The sequence below is a fragment of the Ictidomys tridecemlineatus genome, chromosome 8, assembly GCF_052094955.1.
Source record: "Ictidomys tridecemlineatus isolate mIctTri1 chromosome 8, mIctTri1.hap1, whole genome shotgun sequence".
In the NCBI taxonomy this organism is placed as follows: domain Eukaryota; kingdom Metazoa; phylum Chordata; class Mammalia; order Rodentia; family Sciuridae; genus Ictidomys; species Ictidomys tridecemlineatus.
Window position 1 is genome coordinate 21,828,999 of NC_135484.1, and position 18,543 is coordinate 21,847,541.

Consider the following 18,543-nt stretch of genomic DNA (forward strand, 5'->3'; position numbering starts at 1 on the left):
CCCCTCTTTCTCTCTCTCTTTCTCCACCTCCCTCCCTCCCTCCCTCTCCCTCTCTTTTTCTCCTTCCTTGTACTGGGGGTTAAATCTTTTTTTTTTTTTTAATTTGGCTCCAAAATACATTTGATTTGATGTCCCAACCTGACTTGAATCCTGTTGAAATCTTTTCTTATTCCGTTCAGAGTGAAAAAATATGTATATATTTGCAATTTAAAATGGTAGGTAACAAGAATTTGTGCTGATGGGTAGGTTAGTTTGCTAGATTTAATCATCTCACATTTTGTGTGTGTGTGTGTGTGTGTGTGTGTGTGTGTGTATCTCACAACCTCATGCCGTACTCCATGAATATATACAGTCAAAAATTTGACAGTCTACAATAATAAAAAAGTCTTAAAATTAAAATAACATTGAATGGTAGAAAACAGTCACTGACCCTGGCTTGCCACAGGGTCCCCTCCACGTATTTAGGAACTCACTTTCTTCTGCCCTCACCCATCAACATCCAAATTTCCCCACTGATGATGCAAGAGGTGACAAAGGAAGGGCCATACCGGAAGATTCCAGAGAGGTCACAACTGGTGTTGGTGTCTACTATGAATCAGGCTGTGTTTAAAAGCTGCCTAAATATCTTGCATAACTAAAAAGAACCAATTTAAAAAATGGTTCTATCCTGGTCACTGGCACCACCATCTGCCCCTCCCCAGTATCAGAAAGCCACAGAGCAAGAAAAAGCACAATAAATGGACCATTTTCCTCAAACCCCAGGAGAATCCACCCCCCATCCTCACCGCCCCCCCAACTTAATTCAGAGCCACAATTAATATGCTCTAGTTGGGGAATGCTTGAATCTAAAATGTTTTCCTGAGCCCTTTATAAATGTCCCAGAGATGCTGTGTGGCATAGAAGCAGTGCTAATATACCTCAGTGTTCTATATTACGTTTCTAAATATGAGTTGAGTTCCTGTTTTTGTTCACCTTCCCCTATGTATACTACTCAGTTTGCTTAGAATCAGACTAACTTGTTGGAGACCAGAGGTAATTTGGAACACCCACACCCAAAGGACCCTCAGTGTGTCCCACCTTCAAAAAGAACCCCCACCACCACCCTATGGTTTTTAAAAGAAATTGTTTGCACAAGGATGTGGGACAACTACAGAATAGAAGAAAATATGTACAAACTATAATCCTGGCCAGGGATTAATATCCAGAATATATAAGGAACTCAATAGCAAAAGAGTAAATAATGTGATTTTTAAAATGGGCAAAAGACCTCAATTGACATTTCTCCAAAGAAGAAATTAGAATGGCCAATCAGATATATGGGGGAAAATGTTCAACACCACTAATCATCAGAGAAATGCAAGTCAAAACCATAGTGCAATATCACCTAACTCCAGTGAGAGTGGCTACTACCAAAAAGACAGAAGATGAGTGTTGGCAAGGAAATGAAGAAAAAGAAACCCTTATAAACTTTTGCTGGTGATGTAAATCAATACAACTATTATGGAAAACAGTAAGGAGATTTTTCAAAAAACTAAAACTAGAACTAACATATGATCCAGCAATCCTTCTACTGGGTGCAGATACAGAGAAAATAAAATTAGTGTGTTGAAGAGGCATCTGCACTCCTATGTTCACCAATGCATGATTTCCTACGCCACGTTGTAGAGTCAATCTAGGCATCCATCAATAAATAAGGGAATATTATTCGGTCATAAAAAGGATGAACTTCTATCATTTGCAACAACATGGGTGGATCCAGAAGACACCTGTTAAGTGAAATAAGCCAGACACCAAGAGACAGATGCTGTGTGAGCTCACTCATTTGTGAATCTAAAACAGTGTTCTCAAGATCACAAGTTCAAAGCCAGCCTCAGCAACTTAGCAAGGCCCTCAGTAACTTATCAAGAACCTGTCGCAAAATGAAAAATAAAAAGGGCTGGGGATGTAACTCAGTGGTTAAGTGCCCTTGGGTTCAATCCTTGGAACTGGGGGCGGGGAAGTCTTCATAGAAATAGAGAATGGAACAATGATTACCAGAGACCAGGAAGGTGAGTAGGGAAAAGGAGAGAGATTAGTGAATAGGTACAAAGTTAGCCAGGAAGGATCATGTCTTGTGTGCCATTACATAGTAAGGTGACTACAGTCAACAACATGTATATTTCAAAAATTAGCACAAGGAGATTTGAATGTCTCACCACACACACACACACACAAAATAATAAATGTCTGAAGTGATGGATATGCTAATCACACTTACTGACTCATTTATAAGATGTATACATATATCCAAACAGTACCTTGTACCCCGTACATATCTACAATTATTATGTGTCAATCAAATTTTTAAATTTAATTCAATTTTATTTTTTGTTTATTACAAAAAAAAAAGATGTTGGTAACTCCAGACTTGTCCAGCTGAGGTAACATCATCAAAGGCCAGTGATATCTAGTACTTTCCAAAATATCACTTCAAATCACATCTTTCTTCAAAGAACCCTATGAGCAACTGTCTCTCCTAATTTCCAAGAGAAGAGTATCTTAGTTTCCTATGACGGTTGTGTGGGTTTCACATGGCTTTCTGCAGTGCGGGCATTGAACCCATGGCCTCGTGCTTGCTAGGCCAATGCTCTACCACCGATCAACACCCCAGACCTTTGCACTCCTTCTTCACAGTTTGGGAGCACAGGAAAAGCTGATGATAGTAACAACCTGCCTTTTCTGACTGACTTCCAAGCCCAGGGGCACTAAGGGCAGTTCAAGTGGATGTTGTGAACAAGAGCCAGAAACACCTTCTCAAGGAGCAGAGCAACTGCAGAGTCTCAGGCTAGAAACACCATGGTTTGGCTTTCAGAAGACCAATCCTTCTCTGCAAGGGCAGACTCTGCTCTTCTCGATGGGAAAACTAAGAGAATGAATTGCCCAAGTAACACTATTGCTCAGCCCAGCATATCTGCAGTGCAGTTCAGTCTATGTGGCCTTTTTGACCTTTTCACCTTCTGACTCATCCAACGGCATGAAAAAGTGCCAAAATATTAACTGCCCAAGAGAAAGCTTGCTCCCAGTTCCTTTTGGAACAATTCTACTGGAAATCTGTTTGGAAAGCATTTCGGCCACTGCTTTTACAAAAACAGCTATCGGATACAGATAGTTTCGATGGGCAGAGCGCTTGGATTTATAACTCTCCAAATCCCTGAACTATTAACAACACACAAACACACACCAAAAAAAAAAAAAAAAAAAGTACACTGGAGAAAGTTTTGCTACAGATAGTCTTTCCAGGAAGTTCTGGGCAAAGAAATATGAAACATTTATCTAATGTTCCATTATGGGGATTTTAAGAAAATACTTACTTGACATGACTACATTTTCAATTCTTCCTAACCATTCTCCTTTGGAGATTTCTCCTGTGTCAAAGAGTATGGGGAGGGGGTCTCTTGAATCACTTGTTAACATTTGCTTCTCTTTCCTTATTTGTGGTCCTTGGTCTGTACCTTCCAGCTACACTTAATACCCTAAGCATCTTTATCTGGAGGCCAGGAAATTTCTCAGCACACTGATGGCCCCCTGATAAGTCTGGATGTTTGGTTTAAGGTGATGTGGTGAATGCGGTGGGACCTCGCCCACTGCTCCAGGCACATAGCAATGATGGTAAAATATCACATGGGAAGTCATAGCTTGGGCCCACAGAGGTAGACAACTCTTGCCACAAGTCAGAAAGGAGCCCAAAGCAGTGAGTGAGAGGCCTGCAGAGATTTGCTACGTGCAAGACACAAAAGTAGAGGCCCATTGCTCAGCTCCTGGGTGGTAAGGGTTTAAGTGCACCAGGTGAGAAAGAATGGACAGGGCTAGATTCTGTTCAAAAGAGGCTGTGTGAATGACTCCAGAAATGAGGTTGGGTGCTCGCTTCAGCAGCACATATACTAAAATTGGAACGATACAGAGAAGATTAGCATGGCCCCTGCGCAAGGATGACACGCAAATTCGTGAAGCGTTCCATATTTTTTCATAGCAGCACAATTCACAATAGATAGACTGTGGAACCAACCTAGATGCCCTTCAATAGATGAATGGATTAAAAAATGTGGCATTTATACACAATGGAGTATTACTCTGCACTAAAAAATGACAAAATCATGGAATTTGCAGGGAAATGGATGGCACTAGAGCAGATTATGCTAAGTGAAGCTAGCCAATCCCTAAAAAACAAATACCAAATGTCATCTTTGATATAAGGAGAGCAACTAAGAACAGATAGGGAGGAAGAGCATGAGAAGAAGATCATCATTAAACAGGGTCGAGAGGGGGGAGGGAAAGGGAGAGAGAAGGGAAATTGCATGGTAAAGGAAGGAGACCCTCATTGTTATACAAAATTACATATAAGAGGAAGTGAGGGGAAAGGGGAAAAAAAACAAGAGAGAGAAATGAATTACAGTAGAGGGGGTAGAGAGAGAAGAGGGGAGGGGAGAGGAGGGGAGGGGAGGGGGGATAGTAGAGGATAGGAAAGGCAGCAGAATACAACAGACACTAGTATGGCAGTATGTAAAAAAGTGGATGTGGAACCAATGTGAATCTGCAATATGTATACGGGGTAAAAATGGGAGTTCATAATCTGCTTGAATCAAATGATATGTCAAGAGCTTTGTAATGTTTTGAACAACTAATAATAAAAAAAGACATTATCACAGTTGGTACAAGAGGGCCAAGAGGACCCATTGCCAATAAAATAAAATAAAATAAAATAAACATGGATATGCATGTATCACTGTAGTGAGACAACTTTAATTCTTCAGAGTAAATGCCAAGAAGTTGTATTGCTGGGTCATATGGTGGTTCTGTGCCTAGTCTTTTGAGAAGGCTTTAAACTGATTTCCATAGCAGTTGTACTGATTTACAGTCTCACCAACAGTATAAAAGTGTTTCTTTTTCCCTGCATTCTCTCCAGCATTCATTATTGTTTGTATTGTTGATGATTGCCATTCTGACTGATATGAAATGGAATCTCAGTCTAGTACTGATTTGCAATTTCCTTATTACTAATAATGTTGAATATTTGTTTATGTAAAAAAAAAAAACGAAATGAGGTTGGAAAAAAAATGGCTACTGTCCTAGTTTCAGGAGTCCTGGCTCTATAAAGCCGAGATGGGAGGATACATCCTCATCGTGAAGAATTAAATTCGCTTCATACTGACTCCCTAAATGCTGGACCTACAACATCCCCCCCAAATAGGGGAGGAGCTCCAAGCTGTCATGAGAAAACTCGACTAGACAGCAGCGTCACAGGGACAAGGTGGAGGTGACTTTGGAACCGTAACATTATTGAAGAGGGCAAGAGAGAGGGATCAAAGCCAAACCCAAAGAAGCAAAAACAAGCAAACAAAATAAATACACCCGCTGAATTCCAAAGTACAGTCACACGTTACTCAATGGTGGGACACAGCCTGAGACATATCACTGGGCAATCTTGTCCCTGTGCAAAATCGTATCGTTAAGTACACATTCCTAGATGGCAGAGGGCAATCACTGGTCTCCTGGTACAACTACGAGACGCCGTGAACGGAACAGATGAGGCTGCTGATGGAGTGACATGGAGGGCAATTTTTTTCTTAAGTAAATAGGAGTACACTCTAAAATCACAATAAAAAGTTTAGTATAGTAAATACAGAAACCAACAGCGTAGTCATGTATTATCAAGTACCGTGCACTGTACACAGTTGTAGGAGTTAGACTTCAATGCACCTGGCAGTGCCACAGTTTTGTTCCCACCAGCATCACCATAAACAGGAAATATATTGGGCTAGGACATCACAACAGCTCCAGGGTCCCCAGGCGATGGCAATTCTTCAGCTCCATTAGTCTTATGGAACGACTGTCACACACGCAGGCTGCCATCGACTGAGACACCATTACACAGTGCATGCCTGTCTTAAGACTGCTACGACTAACCAAAGCAGGACAATAAAATAACCAAATAACATGATTGCATGGATCAGAATGATGTCCATGTTGTGGAAGAGCCTAATACAGATTTTTTTAAAATAAATAAGTTTATCCAAGAGATAAGTAAAGGCCTGACATCTACCAAAACAAAAAGGCAAATATGAAAGAAAAACAGGTTGATAGGCGGGAAAAAAAAAAAAAAAACAGACGGATACCGAAAATAACCCGCAGGAAATCTTGGAAATAAAAGTCATGACATTTAGACTGACGCAGGCTTCTTATGAGCAGTTACTGATGCCAGAAGGCACGACGCTGGAAGAAAATGACTGTCACCCTCACATTTTATGCTACCATTCATCAGCAGAACTCTGCCCTTTAAGCCCTATAGATTCAGAGCTTAAAATCATTAAAGGATGTGTGGGACTTGGGTACAAGATCAAAAAGCACAGAGAGTAAGTTGCTATGATATATCAGTATACGGAAATAATTGGATTATGAAACAACTTTCATAAATAACAAAAAAATGTTTACAAAAAGGCATAAAACTGGCTGAATATCATGAAATGTGAGTATGGGGTTCAAAGTGTCAAAGGAGGATAGAAATATTGGATTGTTTTAAATTTAGGCTCAGACATGGATGAATGGTTTTAAATTTTAAGTTAGTAGAAACATGTAAAGTTATATATCGTTTCGAAAATTAGGAGCAACTGCTTGCAGAACGGGAATAACTTGGTTCCTTAAACCAAAAGTCTCTATCATAGATTAAATATGCACCAAAGGAAGGTGAGAAGTGACTCAGTGCTGTGAGGGAAAAGAACATTAGAACTTCTATTAACATTTCTTTTATATGAAAGATAAGAAAACAGACTGGGGGTGTTGTTCAGTGATAGAGCAGGCATGAGTCCCAGGTTGGATCCCCAATACTGCCAATAAATAAATAAAAAGATGAAACCACTAAGCTATTATAGTATTTAATATATGCATTTCCTTGGGCACTTTCACTTTTTCCACGTGTCAGATTTGAAAGGAGTCCCATGGTATGGAGTTGACACAAATGTTGAAGCTGAATTCTTAATCTGATTGTAAAAGTTTTGAAATGGAGAATTCCAGTGTCTTTTTCAACTCATTTGCTAAAATACAAAGAGGGAACACATACCAATTAGCTCTCAAGAATAACCGAGGGCAACAGAGGAGAGCCCTGCACTAGCTGAGCTTCAATAGTGCCTCATGCACAAAAGGTCGAGGGGGTTAGATGATGATTGGCAAACTCAGCCAATGATGCACTTCTTCACTGAGCTATCTCTTTCAACTTTGATTGTCATTAAAACCAGTATCAAAATAAACTTGTTGAGAATCAAGTCATGAACTTGCTATTCCATTAATTGTCAGATTAAATTTTTAGAAATTATGTACTTAGTCATCGCCCTCATTAAAAAAACCATTTTATTTTGTCCATAGGAATATGTCTTATTAGTGCAATAAACTTTTGCTGTTTTTGAAACATTGTTTCACCTTGATCTTGGCCTTTAAGATGTTTTATTTTTATGCCCCATAATATGCATGATACACAGCAGTCCAAATATAAAACTTTTAATTTAAAATATATGCATATATTGAGAAAACATGCGACAAATTACCACAGTGCCTTGCTGGCCAGCCATCTGCAACACACACCCCTTCCATCAAAGTTCTGTTTGTTTTCTTGACTCTCTTCTGCATTACTTTTTTTATATAAAGGTGGGGTCCACTGCTGTTACCACCAATGAGGTCTATATGTCCTGTCTGCTGGCCACTGAACTCTCAAGCACATTTCTTCCTACTCAATCTTTGGATCACTTTCCTTCCTTCATTCAAGAAATTACATCATTCTCACCTTCTCTATGGAACCTTCCCTAATGAACAGGACACACAGGAAACTTCCATGACTTTACTTTTACTCACCACCACACAGACCGTAATCACTGCTTGGTTTGTTCGTACGGACACTTTATTTAATGTGTTCTAAAAAATTCAATGTGAATAAGTTCTTTGTATTTTTTTTTTCTCTGCAGCAAATGGACTGCAGTCTCCTTATTAATCTAGAACCAGGGAAAAAGGTGTCGGATGATCTGGGTTAGAGTCCCTCATTTCATTTATAAGCTGGAATCCTTGTGCAAGTTTGTGATGCCAAAGGACAACTGGTACCACGATTCATTTGGGATAACCAGTCTCTGGGAAGCTGTCAAAACACTGGACTCACTGAGTCACCTCCACCTCCCACTACCACCCTTTTGTCAGTGTTGGGGATTGAATCCAGGGCCTTGCACACCATAGGCTAGGGCTCCACCACTGAGCTAGGCCCCCATGCCATCAGTCCACCATTTTTCTTCTACACGCTCCCCTTAACTCCTGTAGATCCCACATCCTGCTTCTCAGAAAAGAAATCATAGGTGAGGTGTCACTGAACATGCTTGCAATCCCACCGACTCTGGATGCTGAGGCAGGAAGATCGCAGACTTGAGGCCAGTCTCAGTAACTTCATGAGATCCTTTTTCAAAATAAAAAAAAAAAAAAAAGGATAGGGACATGGCATGGCTCAGTGTTACAGTGCCTCTAGATTCAATCCCCAGTACCCAAATAATAAAATAAAACAGGAAGGGGGCGGAGGCAGGGGAAGATCTTAGGTGTGAATGCCTGTTTCTCTAATTGTGATCTACCAAGGGTTTCTCACGCTCATCTCAGCTAACCTTCCCTGTCTTCCACCCTTTTTGGCATAACTCTTACAATTCCCAAAGAACTAATGTTCATGTGGGAATTGAAGGGAAAGTTCAGGGTCTGTTTGTTTTTGTTTGCAGACTGATGATCAAACCCAGGGCCTCTTGCATGACAGGCAAGCACTCTACCACATCCCCAGCCTGGACAAGTTAACTTTAAACATGAACATTTAGCACAACTTTTTGGTCTTGAACATTTTGAGTGCTTAGGTCTGTTGCTTAGATGGCTACCATAGCATGAAGGAGACAGGTTTCCCAGTGTGTGCCTAGGGAAAGGGTCCTAAGTAGAGCAATCCCTCTGCAGTCACAAAAAGAAAGTCCAGGAATGTGTTTCTGTTTCACTGCTAATGCAAAAAAAAAAAAAAAAAAGTGAGAGAGAATGAAGGACCATCTGAGACGCAAGAATACACACTTGCTAACAGTGAACCTCAAAGTGAATGTACAGTTGGCTATAGAATTTAAAACAAAACCAAAAATGAAACAAAACAAAACCCCAGCAGCCCATCTCAGTGAAAGAAGTCATACAGCAGTGGGTTTTCAATATGAAAAGTATTTTAGCTTTGTAAATAAGGTCAATACACGTGGGTGTACCCTAAGAAGCAAATTCTGACATGCAAATTAGATTTCCTATGTGTCTGTCTAGAGTGTCTGAGCCTCGGAATTTGCTCCTACAGAAACTGAAAGTTGCCCTCAGAAAAGGAAGTTTCATGTTGACCTGGTCACTAAGACAGTAAAAGCTCTGGTAGTGAAGATATTGTCAGTTTATCAGACCAGTAATCTATCCTGATCCACAATCCCCAAAGGCCTTTTTCTAGATGATTCTTTCTCAGGAAACCATTCACAGGTTTTCTTTCTTGTTTGCAGACCTGTAACCCAGAGTTGACACCTGCCTTTGATTCTCAGTCCAGGAACAGTAATGGCAGCGCTGCGTATGCTTTTTGAGCATTGACTTTTTACCAGGTGCAGCTGAATTTTTTTTTTCTTAGACTTGCTCTCATTTAAATCTAACAAGAAGATTTAGTCTAGGACGGTTTTTATTTCCATTTTCTAGATGAATAAACTAAGGTTTGGAGAAGTTATGAAATTTGCTTCAGGATGCACAAATGGTAAACCTGAATTCAAACTCAGATCTTTCTTTTTTCCTTCAGGGTTGAGGTGGTACCAGGGATTGAACTCGGGGCCACACTACCACTGAGCCACATCCTCAGCTCTATTCTGCATTTTATTTAGAGACAGGGTCTCACTGAGTTGCTTAGCACCACAGTTTTGCTGAGGCTGGCTTTGAACTTGCGATCCTCCTGCCTTAGCCTCCCACACCACTGAGATTACAGGTGGTACACTTACCTGGTCTCAGATCTTTCTTCTTGGAGCATCTTCCTTTGCAATGTCTACATTGATCAGGAATGGCAAGTCTCAACGTATAGGTCCAACACCTTTTTATAAAAATCTAATCTTGTTGAACTCCTGATTTTAATGTGAAAGAATAATTTATTTTAAAGCTGAAGGGTTTTGTCTCAATTGAACAAATAAAATATTTAAAGCTAATATTTTTGTGCCTTGGCAAAAAAAAGGAAGCTCTTGGTTTTCAATAGCACTCAGTGATCTTGGTATGAATATAAACATGGTAGAATTTCTGCCTCATTGTGTTAAGATACAAGCTTCCTTCTAAAGTCCAGAAGATAGCTACATTTAAAAATTATTTCTGAAGGAAGACAAATTATAAATCTATAAATAAAGGCAGAATGATATATGCTCACCATTATTCAGATCAATTTATTTATCACTTCGAGGAGTTTCTAATATAGTTTTCAGGAACTTTTGCATAAACTTTATTATGGCGAATGCTCAAATAATGATTGAGTTGGCAGCAATACAACCAGGTCACCAGAATGTAGAGGAAAGCATCTGTCTGATTCAGTGCTGAGTAATTGGCCAAAAAGAGCTCGCCCTATCGATTAACCAAAGGGTGGCCTGTGGCCTACGGGGCACTCACAGCTGCTTTCGGATGAGTCTATGGTTATAAAACCACTAAACAAAGGGGGAAAAATGCTCTGAGACTTTACTCCAGAAATATACAACCTAAACTAGTTCTCTCCATTGGCTACCATGTAGTTTAAAGTGTAATGATTACCCACCCCAACCAGAGAGATGTTCCCTTCAAATGACAGATAGTTGGTAGCTCAGGGGTAGCCTGCCACCCATACTCATAGTATAGGGTATAAGAGAGGGTCAAGAGCTGGGTGCAGTGGGGTACTCCTATAGCATCATCTACTTGGGAGGCTGATGTGGGAGGATCACTTGAATCCAGGAGCTCAAGAGAAGTTCAAGAGATAGTAAGACCCTATCTCCAAAAAATTGTGATGGTTAGAGATCAGACTATTGTTTTCTCAGATGAGCAATTAAGGGTTGCCTACTGGCAGTCTAGTGTCAAAGCTATCCCACGGACACGGTCATTTAACCAGGCCAGAAAGCTTTAGATAAGGCAGATGTTCTGAGTTTGCCAAGGTCCCCACCACTCCGTATAGTCTTACTTGAGCTGCGAATATCTATGTGCCCTGCCTAGCTCCTGAAAAGTGTTTGTGCTCAAGTTAGCAGAATGAACTGATGACATCTTACGTCTTTTCTGGATTCATGATTCTCTAAACAAAGAGTGGTATACCTTAATTATCTATATAACATGAAAAGATAGAAAGACATACACTGGCTCTTAATGAACCACTCTTTCAGGAATGCAGTTGTGCAACCCAAGAAAGTTCCTAATATGAGCTCCCCTCTGGGATTCAGCAAAGAAGGTACTAAAAGCCGTAAATGAATTAAATTTAAATTTATAAACATTCTTTAGTAATAAGACGTTTGTTAGCTAGGGTAATTTCTTATCAAACATGGACTGCTTGCCTCCACTACCATATAGTCAAGGGAAGTAGAATCCTGTTAGAATTCATAGCTCCTACAACATTACCAGAGTGCCAAACAATTGTTTTTAGAATGAATTCCCAACCAGATAAGTGATAGATAGCCTGTGGTCCAAGCAGGCTCCATCCTTACTCTTGGCTTTTTCCCATTTCATCAACAAGAAAATTCTAAAAGTGGCCCAGAGTTGTGTGCACACCTGGAATCCCATCTACTCCAGAGGCAGAGGCGGGAGGATGGCAAGTTCAAGGCCAGCCTGGGTAACTTAGTAAGACCTTGGCTCAAGATGCAGAATAAAAAGGGTAAAGATACAGCTCAGTGGTAGAGAGTATTAGTTCAAACACTGGGGGCAGGGTCAATATTAATATTTAGCATTCAGGTAAATTGGGAGAATGATTCTTTTTCACATTGATATTTCATATCTCCTTGTCCAGGTGTCAATGGAGAAAAAAAAAAAAAAAAGCGGAGGCAACCCAAATCTTTCCCATCAGCCCAGGGCATCTAGAGCAAAGTGCTGAGTACACAATGGGTCATCAATAAATGCTTGGCTGACTTAACTGGGACTAAGTTCTTGGACTTCTCTCACTGCCACCACTATTCTAGGGTCAGGGTGAGATCCTGTCTAAGTTCAGTCACGATAGGATTTCCTAGTGGCTCACCACTAAACCTGGCACAGGAAACAATGAACATCAGTGCCATTCATCTAAGTAGTTCTAGGAAGAATTGTTGACCGCACAACTCACATCTAGCTACTGCCTTTGAGGAACGTGAGGTCTAGTAATAATGCCTGCAAGATGGTTATAGAAAAGTTCTTGGGAGCCATGGTAGAAAAGGAGGTGAACATTAGAATCTGATAGAGAGGAAAGACCATGAGAGGCACTGGGATGATAATCAAGGTTTAACAAGGTTCTAGTGTAGGAGCACGGAAGGTGAGTGAGGGGGTCAGGGGCTTGGGCAATTGTTCTTTGAGAAGTTCTTAGCCATCCTCAGCCTGCTTTTTCTACCTAGTTCAGTTTTTTTCAGTTTCCTTCTTCCACTGCCTTTTTTTTTTTAAGTCAGTATTAGTTTCCCGTTGCTGCTGTAACAAATTACCATACATTTAGAGGCTTAAATCAACTCAAATTCATTCTTACAGTTCTGGGTCAGAATCTAAAATGAGATTTACATGGCTAAAATCAAGGTGTTGACAGGGTTGTATTCCTTCTGGAGGCTCCAGCTTGGTCTCTTCTAGCCCTACAGGTTATGTTGAATTCTTCAGCTTGTAGCCTCTTCAAAATTTGCCCTTTCAAACCGTTACCTTCTCTTCTTTTGACCTTCTTATCTCCCTCTTATAAGAATCCTTGTGATTACATTGAACCCAACTGAAAAAACCAGGATAGTTTCCCCAATTCAATATCTTTAATTACATCTGCAAAGTCCCTTTGGTATAAAAAGTAGCATATTCACAGAGTTAGAAAGTCGGATGTAGGCTTCTTTGTGGTGCTATTATTCAACCAACCATATCCTCATTGTTTTAACAAACTACATGTCATCAAGTCATCTTAAAATAAAATTTCCTCTCCCTGGAAAAAGCTCAAGGCAGCCAAAGTCCCCAGGGTGCACGGAAATCTATAGTTGAGGAGTTGTCAAGAGAGGTGATGGTACTGGGATTTGAACAGGTACTGAAAGAATATTTAGCAGGAGAAAAGAGTAGAAGAATTAAAAAACAATGAAGAATATCAATATGATGGACATAGAGAATTTCCAAGATTCTAACCCCAAATGTCATGTGTTGAGTGAGGGTAAAATGGGGGAATCAAATTCCTCTATTGCCTTTATCACTGAATCCCCATCATGGAAAACAGAGCAGGAGAGAAATTCAGGAGTCCAGGAAAAGTTAATACTGAACTCTGCAAAAGACCACAGATGCATCACATATGATTCCAAGCTTGCATACCCACATTTGGCGTGTGGATTGTAGAGAGGAGGGATTTCACCTGATTTTCAGGGCAGTGTGTAGGTAGAGAATGATGTTCATCTGGAATGAAAGAACTCCTACCTGGACATTTCACAGAAATGCACGAGGCCTTCATCCCTCACCTGGAAGCCAGAATCATGTTTCAGTACAACTGCCCAGTGTGAAAAAGCAAAGCAATTCTAAAGGAAGGGACAGCAGGGAGCTCCGAAGTGGCATTTCTAAGCAACTGTCTTCCTGGAGGTCATTTGTATTCCTCCCCTAAGACTGGGGGCGGGGGGGGGGGGCAATCAATGTGCTCTTCCGCTGCGTGCAGAGGGAGAACACAGAGAGGAAAATACATGTGAAGGAAAGAAAGAAAGATCCAGAGCATAGAGAAGAATGACGTGGGCTTGATGTGGCTCCTGGGAGCAACAAGGCAGGCCGGGAGAAAGGCGGCTGTGGACAGCAACGGAGCTTTTGACACAAGCCACAGGCCAGAAGGCCGGGGATCCGGGCCAGCCCAGCCAGGTCACAGGATTCACATCAAGAACTTCGGAGGCCCAGCAACAGCCTCACGATTGGATGTGGTGATTTTGATAGATGGTTTCGCTATTTCCAAAAACATTCTCCTCCTGAAAATCTATATTATGCACCCCAAAACAACATTGCTTATTAAACATTTATCATGGATGCAGTGTTTATAATCTGAGGATACCAACAAAGGAAAGAGTCTCTTTCCTAGTAAAATTCAGGCAAATGAGAATCTCAGCAACACAATATATAATCACCAAGAAACAAACCTAAGACAGGCTGATCCCTGCCCCTAGCCACCCCAGCTCAGGAAATAGACCATGAGATAAAAAGATACCGTATCGGAACTGAGAGGAGAAAAGAATAGAGGGACTCTCAGCTCTCACTTGCTGGGGTCAAGGTTTTCCATGGTCAATTTTATTACGGATCAAGATTCAATAGCCATATGTCCAGTGCTATAAGGTTTCTGTAATTCATTTGGGAGAGTTAAATTATTTAATAGGATTAATAATTTGTACATTGTCCAACTTTATAGCATCTCTACAAACTGAATAATTCTCAAATATTCTCTTATCCTTTCAAGTCCTATTTTTAAGAGCCCCCCCCAGCAAATAGTGCTTATGTCAGAAATAGTTTGAACCATAGGAAAACTAAGAAGGAGGCTGACAGGAACAAACTCTTCCAGAAGTAAATCTACCTATAACCCACCCACTCAGTCGACCGGAAGGCAGTAGGAAAAGGTTACGGAATTAATGTTAAAATAGTACCATCCGCATGTAATGATTCACCATCGTGTTTATCTTTGGAGGGCTAAATTAAGTAGAACGTTCTGGTAACATTCTTTTTCTTTATTCTAACGGCATTCCTTTTCTCTTTGAAATCAACAACAGACCACCTCTAGCCCTCTTCCTGAAAGCTTTCACGGAGGACTAGAACTAATGTGGGACCCCATTCCCTTGAAATTTGGATAAGTTTACATTTGTAACGTGAAACGTGGGCACTGAAATAAAAGACATGGTGTGGAACTTTAAGTAAACATCAAGTTTTTCAGGGCACATTGTATAGCTTGTGCTCTGGAAGTCTGAATTAAAAATATGTTAGCTCATGGGTCATTTGAGTCTGGAAACATTTAAATAATTAAGTTGCAAACACAGGCAGCACCAGAGGAAAGCTCATGACCCTGGAGATGTCACAGGCTTGTCTGCTCAGCTTCAAGAGTTGAAAAACTCCCCCAGAGCCAAGCAAATGTGGCCCAAAGCCTTGCACTTTAGTTTTTTTGCCCGAAATATAGAGTTACCTTAGTTTTTAAAAGTAGACTATGGGAAGCCTATCACATACCCTGCTTACTCTACCCAGTTAGCCTTCAGTGTGACTTCTGACATACTTACCTTCCTTCATATATATTTTAGTGACCATCCTCTAATTGGACTTTTTAATAAGAAACATTGTTCCTCGTCCATCTATATTTTGCATCAAATGCGTCACACCTTAGGAAGGTTTCTAAATCTGTTCTTACTATAAGAATCTAAAATTGTCTTGCTTCTAAAACCTGATTTGAAAATGTAACAGAAAAAGACTGACTTTATAGGAAGCTGTATGTTATTCATAAAGTGATTATGTAACGGTTCTTCAATTTCAGAACTTCTTCCCTCTGCTGATGTGTTTATACAAAGAAGCTCTGCTAAAACAGGCTGATTAGAATAAGAGGGGCCCTATGATGTCAATCGTCCCCACAGACCCAGTTCGCCCCACCTGACCACCAACAGCAGCCAGCAATTCTGACCTGGTTAATGAGAGGAAAATGGGGCCAAGTGCTCTGTAGCGGCTCCAGCCCAGCTCTGTGCACATGCGCCCTCATTCAGGCTACTGGCTCCAGACCAACAATGGTAAGCTCAAGGGGACGCCATATGCTGGTCGGCACAGTGTACATGAAGTTGCCTTTTGCAAAAGCTGGGGCTTGCTCCTTGGGCTGGGCTTTTCCCACTTGACCTCCCTGGGGGCGCCATCCTACCAGTTTCATTTAGAAGAGAATGAGTGGTGTTCACCCCATGCCAACCCCCTGTGCATTGAGCCATTTTCACCAGAATGCATTTGCGGGTTCTAAACACAAGTCGTGTAATGGAGTTTCAGGTGGACAGCTGTCGAAAACACAAGGTTGTTCTACAAATTTGTTCTGTCAACACTTACTGAGCACAGAAGGAGGCCAGGCATTGAGCAAGGAGATGGGCACTCAGTGGTGAGCCAAATGTGGCTCTGAGAAGTCACAGTGGGACGGAGGGGCAGCGACTTTGATAGGTAGTGACATGAGCAGAACAGACAAGTGCAGTGTCTTTTGACAAAGTTAGGACTACTCCAGTACCTCTGATAACAGCGGGGAGAACAGAGAAAAAGCCTGCTGTAGAGATCCTGTTGGCTATAAGAGCCTGGAGAAATGAATGAATGCTGTTGAAACAGAACTTGCATGTCACTATGGTCTTTTTCCATTTGCTTTTTGTGGTGCTGGGGATGGAACCCAGGGCCTCACACATTCTAAGCAAGTGCTCTGCCACCGCCTTCTGCAGTGAGCTAATGTAGGGAGAGTGTCCAGCCCAGGACCTACCACATTTATCATGTCTTCGCTAGTATTCGATATTTGAACGAATTGATGTTTTAGCTAAAACTTAATCCAATGATGTCGGAATCACTTTTCAAGCATTAAGTGCTCCCCACATTAAACATAAACAAGGTCATGAGGAATTTCTCCAGGACTGTAGGTAAAACTAAGGAAGTCTCCCTTAAATTGCTTCGCCACAGTTTCTACTGGTTTTGTTCCTCCAGATACCTATTGAAGGTAGGAAAAGAATGGATACATTGGATCTGAAAATAGACATGATGTGCTGTTAATTTGAGCCAAAAGTCCCTCCTGTAATCATTTGAAACAGAAAAGAAGACATGCCAATAATCTCCAAGAAATTTAGATACCGTTTCTCAATCACACAACTTGTCCTTCGAGATTCAACTAGAGATGCCAGTTTTTCTGGAACACCTTCCTTGGCCTACCAAGGACAGTTAGACATTTACTGTGTCCTCCTTGAGGTCCTGTCCTTCCATCACCATAAACATGTCTATGGAACAGCAGATTTCCTGTGAGGACGGGCAATAATTGGTTTTGAACCCCCAGCATCTAACACACACCTAATACTTAGCAGGTGTCCAGTAAATACCTGTTCAATGAGTATACAAATATATGTAATATATCATATTTTTATATATATATACATATATACATATATATGAGATATAATCTCTTCTCTCAAATAGGCAACAATCTCACAAGCTGGGGATTCTTAACAGCTAACTTACATAAGCAATAAATTTGGAAGGATCGAGAGGTTCTAAATGGCAGGGAAGCTTTAGAGACTAAGGCTAAAGGAAACAGCATAGGCCAACAACCAGAAAGAGGACCAGTGGCTGAGACGAGCTATCACCCTACAAAGGATCAGCCCACATGATCTGTGCGCCTTGGAGCACGGATCCAGTGTGAATGGTAGAGTTAGGTTGTTTTTTCTTTTTAAACTTAAATTGCTATTTATTTATTTTACACAAGCTTTCTTCTTATTATTTTTTTCATTACAATTATTAATACACCTTTATACCACAATTTATCCTATCTCTGTATATAAGATATGTTTTATGAAGCCTCCGGATGGAAAAATCTGTTAATTTGAGGTTCCTACCATTACTTGTGTTTCTCTTTCTCTAGAGTCAGGTGAAGCTTAGAAACTTTGCTAAGTAATAAGAAACATGTGGGGGGCCTGAAGGAAGAGGTCATTTATCTTTTTTTAAATGCTCATTAATTGTTAGTTTACTTGCTTTACATTTTATTGATTGCTTATTATCTACATTGATGGATAAAGAGAGAAGTCAGAGGTGGTGGGACAGAGAGGGGGAAGAACTAATTTTATCCCAGCGGTTTCCCTAAGTCCAAATTCAATTTATACTCTTTGCCGGGAATAATATGATTCTCAATGTCTCCTCTTCTGTTTGGGGTAGGTTTTCCCCCTTCTTGAATAAAGATTCCTCTGAGTAGAATTCTCTTTCTCGGGAATGTAGCCTGGCTTCAATACGTAGTGGATCCCTATTAATGATGGACCACCCTCTGACAAGTACATTTGCATGATCTAATCTTCAATTCGCTCTTTCTTTGTGCTTATTAGTTATACATGATAGTAAAATGTATTTTGACATATTATAGATATATGGAGTATAACTTCTCATTCTCATTCTTGTACATGATGTAGAATCACATTGGTCATGTAATCATATATGCACATAGGATACTCATGTCCAATTCATTCTACTGTCTTTCCTATTCCCATTCCCCCTCGCTTCCCTTCATTCCCCTTTGTCCAATCCAAAGTCCTTCTATTCTCCCCACCCCTCTAATTGTGAGTTAGCATCTTCATATCAGAGAAAACGTTCAGCCTTTGGTTTTCA

At 40.6% G+C, this 18,543-nt stretch overlaps 1 protein-coding gene and 1 non-coding gene across 9 annotated transcripts in view; one reads left to right on the forward strand and one right to left on the reverse strand.

Annotated features, from left to right (window-relative positions):
• Positions 1–18,543, reverse strand: part of Phactr2 (phosphatase and actin regulator 2) — a 269,022-nt gene that overhangs the window by 203,172 nt on the left and 47,307 nt on the right. The gene's annotated exons all lie outside the window — the stretch shown is intronic.
• On the forward strand, positions 3,897–4,003 carry LOC120889402 (U6 spliceosomal RNA). Its single transcript, XR_005733298.1, has one exon. It is a non-coding gene; the product is annotated as a U6 spliceosomal RNA (small nuclear RNA).